Source organism: Corapipo altera, unplaced genomic scaffold (genome assembly GCF_003945725.1).
Source record: "Corapipo altera isolate COAL_440 unplaced genomic scaffold, ASM394572v1 24, whole genome shotgun sequence".
Classification (NCBI taxonomy): Eukaryota; Metazoa; Chordata; class Aves; order Passeriformes; family Pipridae; genus Corapipo; species Corapipo altera.
Window position 1 is genome coordinate 6,045,367 of NW_020884903.1, and position 13,032 is coordinate 6,058,398.

General features: G+C 35.2%; 1 protein-coding gene across 3 annotated transcripts in view; it reads right to left on the reverse strand.

Moving 5' to 3' along the window:
* LOC113950783 (cadherin-19-like) overlaps positions 1-13,032 on the reverse strand; it is a 115,453-nt gene that overhangs the window by 72,139 nt on the left and 30,282 nt on the right. The window contains exon 1 of one of the 3 annotated variants that reach the window (XM_027651010.1): positions 1,742-2,052. The exons of the other annotated variants lie outside the window; for them this stretch is intronic. The gene's annotated coding sequence lies outside the window, so the exon portion shown is untranslated. Of the gene's footprint in view, positions 1-1,741; positions 2,053-13,032 lie in introns of those variants that run through there. 3 annotated transcript variants of the gene reach the window in all.

Here is a 13,032-nt window from a genome sequence, read left to right on the forward strand (position 1 = left end):
TTTTGCTTCCTATGTTATGATTTCTATTTTTTTCCAGAGGGGAAAGGGTTTTAATGAATTGCAACAAAATATAATTACTCGAGTGTGTACTTAGAGGCCCGTGTGAAAATTCTGTGGAAATGATGTATAACCACGCATTAAAAGAAATTGAATATCACAGAGTAATCAGACCTTTCCAATGATGTTTCCTTTTGTTCCTTTTCCCTTTCCTTTTCTTTTCTCTTCTCAGTGAACACTGTTATGATAGAATACATTCTGTTTGGAAAATAAAATGCAGACACCTGTTTATCTTTTTTCCCCCCTGTTCATATTCCCTTCAAAAGACACAATCAATAAGAACATATTCAGAGCAGAAAAATCTTCAAGATGATCCCCTGAAGGAATGGAGTAGTCTTATTCTTTTACTATCAAATGCTGTTTAGATATACATGGAATGAAATTGGGGATGACATCTCATCTCTGTCTTTAGCCTAAGTTTTCCTGCTGATGATTAAATCCTGAGATCCTGAATTGGGCTGGTATCTGTAAGTGACTAGTTCATATTCTCCCACCTGACTCCTGCAGAGAGACAGTAGCTGCTATGAGATACAGATCATATGTAGTGCAAGTCAGAGTTCCTTCATGAATTACAAAATACATTGAAGAATTCAAGAAAAATATTTCTTTCCATTTGTCTACATAACCCTCACACACTTTTACACATACATGGTCAGTTGGCTACAAATATTAGAGACCAATTCTACTTCTATGGCAAGTAGCAATGTAAGTCTTAGCATATCCATTTACATGTAGAAAAAAGTATGGAGGCAGAAGAAATATTAGAAATATTAAATGTAAGTTTATGAAGACAAAATCTATAACTGTGCCTGATCAGCCCAGTATTCTGCTGCATTAAAATCTCTCAGTTTAAAAAGAAGTGTAGAAATTAGTGCAAGAGTTGGCACAGGGATTATATGACCCAGTCAGCCTAATTTGGAAAAGACATTTATGCAGAAATTTCAGTGGCAGAAAAATATCCCTGTTGGATTAGTTCAACAAAACTAAATGAAATATTCCAATTTCAGAAATGTCAATGTGTTTTGGTTTTGCTTTTGTTTTTGCTTTTTAACTAATCCTTATGACATTTCCATTCCAAAAAATGAATTAAATCAAATAAAACAAAATAAAATGAAGGATTCCCATCTAGAGAATTTCATAATGTCAACATTTCATCCTATGTCCCACCAGCAAAGCGTAAGTGATAGCTTGGAAGACAATTGTGAAAAGTTAAAAACCATTTTTTTTTTTTAATAAATGGGTGATAAAAAGATTGCATACAACAAGGTACCCTCACTCTATGCTCCATGGACCAACCTATATACCTACAGGGATAGAGAAAATCAGTAAGGTAATTTTTTGGAGCTCTCTGATTTTTTAGAATGAAAAAACTGGGCTTTTGTGTTACAACCTGAGAAAAACTTTTAAGCCAGCAAAAATTAAATGAGAAGAACCTTGCTTTGTTTGGCACCAATACCACACCTTTTTTTTTTTTTAAAGAATTTCCCTCCTTTTTTTTTTTTTATTTCAGAGGCAAAAACAGTTTGGGGTTTTTTTTTTGCGTTGAGGTTCAGAAGTAGACTCTTGACTCTTGACAACTGAATTTAATACAGAGTTTACAGAAGCATTCTGGACACAACAATTTAACCTCAATTGTGATTATAAAGACATTCATACTAACTTGTTTTCTTTTGTTTTTGCTTACATCAGTGTGTGATTGGAGTGCCTGCATCATCTACCCTGGTGGTGGGTTGATGCCTCCATCCAAATGGAGCTGTTGAAGGGAGAGTCTGCAGTGCAGACATCAGGCTGCAGCAAGAGCCAAGACCTTTCTCCTGAGGCAGGGACAGGCAGTAAGGAGGAGTAATGGCTTTAAGGAGGGGTAATGGCTTTAAACTGAAAGAGGGTAGACTTAGATTAAATATTAGGATTTAATTCTTAACTGCAAATGTGGTGAGACACTGCAACAAATTGCCCAGAACAACTGTGGATGACCCATCCCTGGAAGTGTTCAAGACGAGGTTAAACAGGGCTCTGAGCAACCTGATTTAGTGAAAGGTTTCCCTGCCTGTGTCCAGGGAGTTTGAAATAGATGACCCTTAAGGTCCCTTCCAACCCAACACGTTCTGTAGAGTCATATTCTATTCTATGATTCTATTCTATGATTCAATTATCTTTAAACATCAAAGACAGAACAGGCAGTACTGATTAACTACTGTTTGTAAAATACTTCTGTCTTATCTATGAGCAGGATGGGCAAATGCAAACTTTTGTAACTTTGTTGTCTGCTGTATAGAATATGCCAATTAGACCAGCTGAAGCCCCTGACAGGAATGCTACAGCATGACTAACAGCATGGGAATGCATTGACCTCTAAGAGTCAGAGTCAGTGGCAACCAACAAACAAGACCTTGTGTGATAAAATCTGAGGAGAAAATTCAGCCTAGCTATTCAGACATTTTACAGCAAGCTGAAAATATTCACAGAGGCTCTTACTTCTAAAATCATCATCACTTTATATGTTTTACGCTTTGGTACCAAAAATATAAGAACTTAATATGGAATTAATTTTTATGAATTTGTGTTGTTAGTCTTCACCCACTGGAGAGAGAAAAAAGGATATATATATATGTAGTTGATAGCAGTATGCCAAAAGGACAATTAAAATACAGCCAAACCATAAAATAGAGATGTTAAGCTTTTATTTTTTGGAATGGCATTATTTTTGCAAAAGAGGATAGAACAAACAGAAAAGGTACGAAATGATGCGGAAGTGATCTTGTGAGTGACAATTTCACGCTATTTAGGAAACCTTCTGCCAGCTATTGGAGAATAGAAAAGAGTCAAAGGAAAAAAATATTGAAAGAGAGAGAGAGGGAAACAGTCAGATCTCTTCTCCATAGTTATGCAGAAATTTGGCCAAAATTAAATACATGTAGATGCTGTAAGCAGGCTGGGGAAAGATGGTAGGAAGAGAATGGATGATCTAAATTAAAATATCTGTATATCTTTCCAAGAATAAAGCAGATGGAGAAACTGTGACTGAATTGGGTTGGACACTAGCCAGACGGAGGCCCAGTTATTCTACCAGCCAGAAGAAAGGGGAGAGTAACCTATGAGAAGCACAGCAAGGTCCCAGACAGATGAAGATGTGAGTAGCCCAGGAGCAAGGTCAGCCCTGCCTTGGGTGCTGGCCAGCTCACCCGCAGCAAGATGGAGAACAGCTTGTGCAGCAGTCAGGCTACTGCCTTCAGGAGCCAACCCACCTCCTGTCTAAATGACAAGGCTGTGGGGTTTCACAGAGGGAAGAATATTGATAGGAGAAGGAACTATCGTTGTCACTGGATGACTCTACTCTTTAGAGTGTTTAGAGATTCAGGAAGCTAAATCTAGCAAAGATGCAACAGGACACTTGAATTCTGTTATTTGGTGCAAAACACTGAAGATCTACTTTCTATTTTTTACCTTGTCCAGGTAACTTGCCTTCTAAGGTGCGAAAGAAGTACAATATTATTTATTCAAATTTCCCTGAGTTTTCAAGATCACAGTAACACTTGTTTTAGGCCCAGTCTCCAATTTGACTTTTCCTTAGAAAACTTACAATTAGCATTCATATTATTATTGTTATTAGATGAACTAAGATGTTTGATCTTTATTTCATGTGGAAAAAAAATGAAACATTTTTCAGTGTTCACTTAAGAAAATAACTCTGGCATAACTTTTCATAGTACAGTGTTGTAATTTATTGCTGTTATTTTTCCTTTACTTTCAACATGACAAATTAAAATCATACTTAAATCGCAGCCCTAAAATAGTAGATTTGACCATTAGGAAAATTTTTCTCTGTATCATGTTTTTTTTATATCATGTCTCTATGCAGATTCAGATTGGAAATCTGAAAGTTTGCACCATAAAACTGTGCAAAAATGCACGTGATAGAGGAAAACTGAGTTAGAAGTCTAGAAACTATATTATCCATGGATAATATATATGCGGTTTCTTTTATAGGTACAAGTATACTAAAAGTACCAAAAGAGAGTGTTTATCTGCCTGGTTGTACTTCTGATCTTATGTCATTGTATGTAATCTCATAAAATTGATCTACTTTACAATAAAATGACACACACTGGAGTAGTGAGTAGTATAGCTCTTTATCTTGTCTCTCATCTTAATTTCAGTGATGACTGTTATATGTACTGGAAAGTTAATTATTCCCTGTTATCCAGGCACCCTATATGCTGTGGAGGATTCTCTAGTGATGGAGGTTACCTGGTCAGAGTATGGAAGGTCCCTGAAACCGGTATGAAGAAGAATATCAGTGCTAAATTTAGTAGACAGTGTACTCATAGATATACAGTTCTGGACGACATTATATAGACTTGCCAATTTGATTTCTTCCACCATTGGTATCTCCCTTTTACCATCTCTACAGAACTGTAGTTTCTTAATGAAGTAAATTCTTAAATCTAAATAATACTTCAGGTCTTTACTACCATCAGTCTGGACTGTATTAGTGATGAAGAAAGTAGCAATTTCAAGATTTACAGCTTGTTAGTTTAAACTATGTTACAGAAAACAAAATGAAATGGTATATACCATTGGGAATTCTGTATTGCAACAATGCTCCAGGTATGACCTGCAGAGAATAATTTCTGCAAAGTCTATCACATGGTTCTATATTAATTTAAAAAAAAACAAAACAAATCAAAAACAAAAAACCACAACAAAAAACTACTATGCTGGAGTCTTCAAAGACAATCAGATTGTCAGATTTTCATTGTCAATGACCTGTTGTCTGACTTCAGAATAATTAGTCAGTCGGTGATTCCATAAATGGACCGCGTCTGTTTAGGACCACCTCTTTCAAGAAAGCAGGGTCAGCCTTCAAGTTTGGTAGAATGATGACATTGCTTGTAATGGGCTACAGGTTTTGTGTTGAGGAAAAAAGACATACTCTAGGACTTACCATGCTTTGTCTGGATTCATCTCGTAAGGTCTTTTTTAGATTGTTTAATCATAAAAGAAGTTAACCAATGATCACTTTAATAATTATCCGTTTTTTTTTTCTCTTTGTTTAGTTTTTTAAAATTGTGTAACTATGTATACATATGCATTTGTGTTTATAGTTATATGTATTTTGGTAGCTGCTTGATATTCATGTGATGCAGCTGTGTTTCATGTAGAATGATCAGTCTATGACCCTGGAGTGAAATGCTGCAGAGACGAGAGGAGGCACAGGATAAGTGCAGAGGCCTTAAAATTATGGGCATGGTGTGGTACCAGAGATGACATACCACTGTTTATGAGAAAAATGTAACCTGTTAACCCAGGTAAACATGTAAAACATGTCATACATGCTGCATTTAGATATGACATGATCCTGAAGACCAGTGAAGAAAGACCAAGGTACTACAAATGAAAAGAAAATGGTCTCAGGCAGTGAGGGGGAAGGAGGCTAAAGTTAGCTACTGCCAGTGAAGGGCTACAGATGGTGAAGATCCAATGTCCTATGTCCCTCAAACCACACTGAGGGTACTGACTTCAGAACACAACAGGACACTATAGAGGGGGAACACTTCACCAAAAAAAAAGGGGATCATACTAGGAAATTTGAGTTTATTAATTTTAATTATCTGTTTTTTGAACTACAACTTATTAATGTGGTAATTGTGGCAAAATTAGTTATTATTTCACTTGACTCTTGAGACTTTAACGGGAATACAAATGTCTTGATTTTTAAGATAATATCTTGGTTGCTTATAACAATATTTGGGACCAATTAATTCAGAGGAATGTAAGCAAACTATTCTGCAAATTAGATACATCAAACTGGTAGCACAAGTGTACAGCAGTGTTTTGGAATTTGAGATTCTTTGTTTATTTAATGAGTTAATGTTTGCTCTATAGCACGAAGTTTTGGGGATTTTCAAGCAAAAAAAGTAAATGTTTATGAGTAATTATTTATATGACATTGTTCAGCATTCTGAACAAAGAGAAGAATGAATTAGTTCACACACAGACATACACGATATACATAATAAATGAAAAAGACAAGATTGTCTTCTCATTTCAATTGAGAGATTCAAGAGGAAAATTTAAGAGGATATTAATAACTGCAGTTTTATGATCTTTTCCTAGGTCAGAGCATATACTCTGTGTGTTCAATTATCGGAATTAAAAAAGTAAATTTCATTAATTTAATAACTTCAATTTTATTATTATAAGCGATAAACTAAGTTCTCAAAAAATGGTATGAAAACAATGTGTCACATCAATTGATTGAAGTATAAATTGACAATTTGTCCTGGATCATAAAACTTTCTGGAACCTACATATCCTAGTTAGAGCAGCTGGGAGCGGTTCATCACTATGTGGGTGTAACCCAAACTGTGTATTCTATACCCTCCATGTAATTTCCCAGGAACTGTTAGCAACAGACCATTTGTAACAGCTGCCCAGAGCACACCTGACCCCTCAGGCCGTAGTTATGGGTGATGTTAACTCCCCTCCAGGGAGTCATTAGCACCTCCACACCCAGCCTGAGGGGTCATGTCTGCTAATGGGCCACCAAGGACTCCAAAAATATCTCAAGACTCTCAACCACCCATTTTGGAACTCCCTGTCCTGGGGGAGGTACTGGGCATTCCCACTGGAATCAGAGTGTATACAATCTTGGCGTTTTGGGACTTCTGGTACCACTCATCAGATCCAGAGGAGGCCCAGAACCTCAACCGAACTGCGACCACCACTCTTGACCACTCTAACCAACAGGTTTCCCACCCCCCCCTTTTCCTTTGGGCTCAAGGGGACCACGTGGGGCTCAGCACGGGAGCCAGCAAACACCATTCTGTTCGTGTCCCAGGGTGCTGGGGTATACGTCTGGGTTTTGTGGGTTAAAACCAATAGTTTGTCCATATAATTGTATTATTGTATTATTTTTTTATTAAATTGTCACTCTGACTTGTGCTCTCTTTTGAGTTGGGTTCATTTCTCCTACTGGTTTACCTTCAAACGAGTACACTACATTTGTAGAAACATTAGCATTTAAATATTTCTTTTTTAACACAGTAAATAAATTAAATTTCTAGTCTAGTAATGATATTTCCAGAGGAAATTAGTTGATTTTTTCCTTAAGTTCCCAAAGAACCTCTGATCCAAATATCATATATTATTTTTTCTCAATTTATCTGACTAACCAGCTACAATGGGTATATAGAGTATTATATGTCATTACGACTTTTAAAAAGACCATCTTTAACAAAATGAGGAAGAGAGTTCAGAATAAAACACTAAGATTAATCCAACAAGGTGGTAAGGCCTTCTCATCTTGGGATTTTAATGTCACATAACCTAATATTTACAAATTATAGCTTAATAGTTTTTTAGATATAAACTTTTACACAATTTTTTTGACATAATCATTCTTAAAATAAAAGATATTGAAAGGGAACGTAGAGCTGTTCTAAACATAATTTGTAATTAATACAATTAACACAGGAATATTACAAAAAATAATATTCATTTTCTCGAGTTCAATGAGAAGACATTTCATTTTTAGTTGTATTTGACTTTCTACCCTTTTTGCTTCTAAGGCAAATGCATTGTTATAAACCAATTCACTCTTTCATATTACATCTTTACCACTTGATTTTATTTCATAAAACCTTCAAACTACTAGAAATGTAATTGTGTAAAAAAATAAGGGCATTGCTCAAGAAATAAATTTATTCTGAAGTGCTACCCCACTAGGTTAATGATATTATTACTTTTTCATATTATGCACAGTAATGTCTAGGAGACTCTAAGAAAGAGTATTTTCATTGTGTTACATACAGCACATACAGAGAATACAGTCCCTTCATCCAAAAATATGGGACCCTAAATATTTCAGTTAAAAATCAGAGGTTCTAATGATCTTTTTAAATGTTGTCTGATATTCATACATTGAAAACAATAATCCATTATCTGTTCATTTTAAACATAATCAGAAAAATATCAGAACATAGATTTTCTTTCAATAATAAAAATAAAACTTGCAAAATTTTGTATGTTTATACCAGAGCACTTCCAATGCAAAAAAATTTTCATCTCTGCATTGACCAGTGCCTGTGAGTCTGAAAAGCTGGAGATTTTCCAAGACTATATATATTTCCAAAAGAATTTGAATATTCTTTTCAGTGACCCTAGGAGATCAGAAACAGGTAGAAAAAGTTCTGAGACCTCAGCTTTTGTGTATTGCCATTTAAGAAGTATAGCTACAAGTACAAATGAAAACTAGAAGTTTAGATTTTCATGGTTATTTTTAAAAGTAAAAACTTTTGTATTCGAACCTGTTTTGTATTCAGTTCTTGATTAATGCAAATTACTTTCCTCGCCTTAAAGAAAAAAGAAGTTTTCCAGGTGCTTTATACACATAAAATGCATTTTGACTTTATTTAACTGCATTTCTACTAGATTGGTCACTTATGCCAATTTTCAACCAATATTTTGCATCAGCCTATTGCACCAATACTTATGAGATATGATATTAATATTCATATGATATTCATATCACTTAATGCAATTGCAGGCCTTCTTTATCTAAACTGCACTAATGTAACAGGAATAACCAATAATCATTAAGGATATTTTTGCATGACTCTGGTTTCTTCTGAGAATGTTTATGACCATGATTTTCAAGGGTACTTAAGTTACGTTCAGCAGAAAGTTGGAATAGACGCAGTGTCAGTGCAGACAGCATTGCAGGAACACTGGAATAGCCACATGGGATGAGACCAAGGTCTAGCTAGAATAGAGGCCAGTTTTCAACAGTTATTAATGTTAGCCTGGTCCAGAAAGTTACCAAAATGAGGTAGTAAGGGATTCTGAGGTAGTATGATTCTCACTTCCTTTTCTCTACTATTCTAACCAAGAGTTTGATCAAATCCTTCGGTGGTTTCAGATTTCTCCAATGTTATCTTGAAGACAAAGAAAAGTAAAAATTATTTCCTACAGAGCAGGGTAGATCTGGAAGAGAGATCAGTTTTTTTGAAAGGTGGTAGTACTTCACATTGGCCTGAATAACTAAAGCGTTTCCACAGAGTAAGTTGAAAACATGTGTCGTAATTCCCTCCACTACAGTGGGAGAAGGACTCCGAACAAGGTACAAGGACTGGTTAGGCTGCACTTCTTAAAGAAATTAAGAGGAATAAGGGATCTGAGAAATAACATCAGTAAAATTCTAATATTTAAAAAAATGATAACTGAAAATTTACTATCTGACCCATAACATTGAAGATTTGGATTCAGAACAGTTCTATTTCTTGTTTTTGGAGAAGGTGCATTAGCAGTCCAGGGGCTGGAGGGGTTTCCAAAAAGAGTAACATAAAAGTATCTGGCCTAAAACACATAGTTTTCTGAAGTATACCAAAAATAAATTAAAAAATAAAAGAATACTAAGATCTTGTGGGAAATAGTTACTGGAAAAGAGCAATACTGCTAGGTATTACAAATCAATACAGTTATCTCTAGATTCTAGTCCATCCAAAATCTTGCTCAAGATAATGAGGTAATATGTTGTGATTGTTTTGGTTTTTTTTCCCAGGCTTGAAAGAAGGTAGTCAATGGAAGAAGATAACAAGGAGTACTACTCACTCTATCAAATTTAGCCAAGGTGAGAGAAATAGTAATCTATTATAAGCTAAGAATCAACTATATAATAAAGGAAACAAAATCAGTTATGCAGTAAAATACATTGATATGAAATATGACTTGACATTAAATTGGAAGGCTGAAAGCAAGTAATTATCTTTAAATATGGCACCAAATTAAGGAACAGTTGGTATTTGCTAAGAACAGATGTTAAAGATCATTATTATAACCACTGGCAATATTGTATCTTACAATAAGCAATATATTAACACAAAAATAGTGTGGAAGGCAAAGTAAACCTCTATTGCAAATACTCACAATTTTAAGGGGAAAAAACTGTCTTGATTAATATTAATTGAGATCCTAAAAATATAGCACAAACCTTAAGTAATCTAAAAAAGTCATGCTTTGCTCATAAAAAAAGAATAAAAGTTCACCAAACTCTCTGAATAAAGAAAGAAGCATAAAAAACTGTGAGAGTGACACCTTATTATGTAGTGCTAAGTGAGAAAGAGCTGCTCACATCTGCAATGGAGCAGATGACAAACATCATTACTGTGAACGTTAATATCAGCATCTAAGTTATCCGCACATTTGAACAGTACAAAGGTACTACTCCCAATGGGAGATGTCACTGCCTGCTGCTAGCCAACCAAGGAAAAGAACAATGTTTCATGTATCTTGTTGTAAATACAGTGTTTTGGAATCAATGGGATATTAAAGGAAAGATATATAAATTTAAACCTATAAATTATCTAGGCTACAGCTTAGGCAGCTATCACAAGAAATAGGAAGAAATGACTTGCCAGAAAACACATACACATAAAAACCTCCAGAAGAATTTCCAGGAAAAAAAACCAACCCTGTTAAACATAAAATGTGTCCTGGCCTCAGTAACATTGGGGTAGATCAAAGAGTGAGGATGGTTGCTTTTGTTTTCGTCTTTTTTCCCTACAGTTTTTCCTAGATACTGTCAAAAGCTGGAAGCCTAGATGAGTTTTGATAAAGGCGTTCTGATAATAGTCCATCTTGATCCTCCCTTCTACATTTCTTTCTTTTTTTGTTCTCCTAACATTGATTTATAAAGAAGATATTATCTTGAGAGAGTAAGCACCATCTTTTTTTAAAGATAGCAGCAACAGTTTAGGTACACAGATTAGGAAAACAGATAAATGAAAACCCTAGGATTACAATTTTCAAAACTATATACTACTGTCTGGAAAAAAAATGCAACACAGAAAACATATCCATGTAAAATATTAAAGCACTGGTGTTTACCTGGTTAACATGGGAGAACCTCATTTGCACCTTTGTGTAAGGTTTTAGAACATTTTTTTTCAGGCACTTAAACTATCTTCTACAGCTTGAACTTGACTTTTTAACCCCAGGTTTGTGTTGTAACATTGCAACTTATTATACTTATATTTTGTTTGCTCTCTTCCTACCTTCCAATAAGGAAACTGAAACTGCAAGGATAAAAAAGACAGAAAGGGAAAGACATACATAATGAAATTCATACGAAAGTGCTCTAAGTGGTTCAGTTAGGTATAGTTTTGACATATGGGCTAAATTAAGACTTTAAATAGTGCAATACATCTTTTAATGCAAAAGAAATAGTATAAATGGGACTCAATTAACGAGCGGAAAATGTAAAAGACATTCTGGAAAAGCTATAAATTGCTTACTAAAATAAACCAGCAAAATTAATAGATAATGACTCTTGCAGCTCACTGTCATGTCCTCTTAACCACAACATTCATCAGAAAAAAAAACTTTCTTAGACTCAGTTATTTTACTTATTGAAGCTGCATGGGTGAATACTCTGATGAGGATAATTGAAAGTCTCTTAAATTGCCAACACAGAGGTAAAGCAGGACTTCAGATAAAAGAAAAAAAAAGTTAACTCTTCCAAGACCCGTGCGTTCAAACATAGATCCCTACTTCTGAAGTAAAACAGAAGAATCTATCAGTAAAACATGAATCTTCAGGGTGAGGGAATACCTTCTAGTCCCTGCTTCTGCTCCAAGCAGGGCCTTCCTGCCTCCTGGTTTGTTCCTCCTGCAAAAGGAGCTGACCTGCAGAAGGATGGTAGAACAATGGCATAGCAGGCAGTCCTGCGGGAAGGGGAAAAACGTAGAGAGAGGTGGGGAAGGGGTGGTCTCTGCCATATTCACTGCCATTGATTTTTCTTCCCCAGGGCCGGGGAGGAGGGGCACAAGGCAGCAGGACACGACTCTGTGTTTAACCACAAAATGATTAAAACAACAGAAGTTTTTATTTCCTTTCCTGTAACTGTTGATGTTACCGCTATTGCCATCTTATAAGATAAATAATTCATTTCAAGCTTCAGCAGTTTTATTTCGTGCTCACAGAAGAAAAACTGATAAGGTGGTGTGGTTATTTATGTTACTGCTGGGGACAGTGACTTTAACACTAACATTCCAAACTGATGTATAGTTCTGTTTTACAAAAGCTACGTGTGATAGTTACAATGTTATCTTTCATTAGTGAGCTACCATTTAGTTCCTCAAAGAACAGCAACTTTTTTCTTTTTTTTTCTATTAGACAAATATAAATAATGTAAGATATTAAAATGATTTCTGTTCTTTTATCTACTTGTATGAAGATTTTTTCTTGTTGCAGTATTTTTAATTACTTCTAAGACAACCTAACCAAGAATGCAACTAATATTCTACCACTCTTAACAGTTCCCTAGACTTCAATGAACCTTTTTGTATTGTTACTTAATTTATCTGGTGTCTACCATAACTACAGTTCTAGGGTCTTTTTTCTGTTATTTTTCCTCTTGATGTTTATTGTACACATGGTACTTTCTGGTTATCATTTTATATGTCCTTTACTATGACACTCTTTCTGAGGTTGCTAGAATGCTCTCATTTATTGTCTACACAGTAGCTTGTTTGTGTCTTCAAACATTTGTAATTTCTTTACCTCATCAATTCTTTTTCCGGTTCTGTTTTGCACACTGCTGGAATTGCTCGTGTTCTGATATTTCAAAGAGCAGCAGGAGAAGACAAATTATGTCAGTAGAAGTAAACCAGGCACAATATGTTCCACTTACAGACTACAACTTATGATCCAAAGGATCCTTAGTCTGAAACTCACCAAATGATAGAGGAAGTCTCTTTGAAGAGGCAAGGTGGGCCCTAATCCTCAGTGAGTTTCCAATGACAATATACATTGAAATATATATCTCTTCAAAGCATTTCAGGTTTGACAGACTCATCTGTTCACTAAAATTTCTCACGTGAAAATGTTCACATAATTTCTAGTCATTTTGTAAGCCATTCATCTTACAGTGGGAATTGCAGGTGTTTTAAAATGATGGTGTCTTTGTTAGGAAAT